Genomic DNA, 1,470 nt, shown 5'->3' on the forward strand with positions numbered 1-1,470 from the left:
GAATTAGTCTTAAAATCTAAAATGTTATTTCTGGAAAGAACTCAACAGAGCATCCACATCATATTTATTTTATACCATTGTCCTGAGGCCCAGGGGAGTGAGGCACCCTGACAAATTTCACACTGCTACTTACAAGTATAGCATGGAGAAGAATCTAGATGCTTCTGTACTACACCCATTCTACATAAACATGCCTCTGTGGCTTCTCCTCCTCACTCTTCTCTCTGCCCCTCCATCAGAACCAGAGGTAACAGGTAGCAGGATTTGTATAACAAGGGGAATAGGGAGATGAAGGGTGACTGAGAATTTGCTGTCCAAAGTATGAGCAAGATGCCAATGAAAGATGACATTACTAGTCCAAAGTTAAGTTTCGGCTCTAGGTTAATGCTTGGAGAGTCACTAATGTAATTCAAGGATGCTGAAAATTATTATAATTGATAATTTCAGAAATTTTGGATTTAGTTATGTTCTTATATGGGCATATTTATGATGAGTTCTTTTTTTGTTTATTTTTATATTCTTTTTTGTCTATTTGCCTCTTGCCCATCTTGTCTGTGGTGAAGGTATAGTGAGTTTCAAATTGGAGTTTTCCTGAATTAGTTGGGTGCCAGGTTTGCAGCTCTAGAAATGGAAGTCTCTATTTTCTTTTCTTTCTTTCTTTTTTTAAATTATTTATTATTATTTATGCTTACAGCACCTGGTCTTCCTAGGTGGTCTCCCATCCAAGTACTAACCAGGCCCTACCCTGCTTAGCTTCCGAGATCAGACATCAGGCTTGTTCAGGGTAGCATGGTTGTAGACCATGGACTGTGGATCCATTGGGGCACGAACCCAGGACCTTCTATGTGTAAAGCAGACTTGCTAACCGCTACACTATGGAACCATGTCCAGAAGTTCTCTATTTTCTGGCTACCAGTCTAGAGAACTTACTTAGTTCAAGGTATTGGCTCTGATCTTCAAAGTCTCTAGTGACTTAGATCCTAGCAAACTCAGAAATCTGTGTTACCTTTATTCAGTAAGATAGCATTCAGTTCACTTGTCGCTTTCGCCAATCAGTTTTGAGACGGAGGTCACTGCCACATTGAATGCTGCAGGATTGCAACTATCCGAGACGGAGGAGAAATAGATTTCAAGGCATTTAGATTTCTTACGGAGATAGGATTTGTGAGGAAAAAAAATTAATATTTGAAAATACGAAGTAATAAGCCTCATTTAGAACAGATTGTGGATTATATCATGGAACAGAAGATCCCTGCATTCACAGTTACTGTTTCAGGAAATTTATCACACCATTTGGATGGGCATAAAATAAACAAAGTAATATAGGATTGCAGTTTGGTTAAGTATCAGCAAGAAAATTTTTAGCCAAAATATCTAAATTGTAATGAGAGAAATTGAGAAACAAACTTTTATAGGTAGTAGGCAAAATAATGAGGACACGAAGGAAGGAGAATGGAACAGAGATGATGT

At 38.1% G+C, this 1,470-nt stretch overlaps 1 pseudogene; it reads right to left on the reverse strand.

Annotated features, from left to right (window-relative positions):
* Positions 1-685: 685 nt before the first annotated feature.
* LOC111746413 lies at positions 686-801 on the reverse strand (annotated as a pseudogene).
* Positions 802-1,470: the final 669 nt, after the last annotated feature.

This window comes from Pteropus vampyrus, unplaced genomic scaffold, assembly GCF_000151845.1.
Source record: "Pteropus vampyrus isolate Shadow unplaced genomic scaffold, Pvam_2.0 Scaffold186, whole genome shotgun sequence".
Taxonomy (NCBI): Eukaryota; Metazoa; Chordata; class Mammalia; order Chiroptera; family Pteropodidae; genus Pteropus; species Pteropus vampyrus.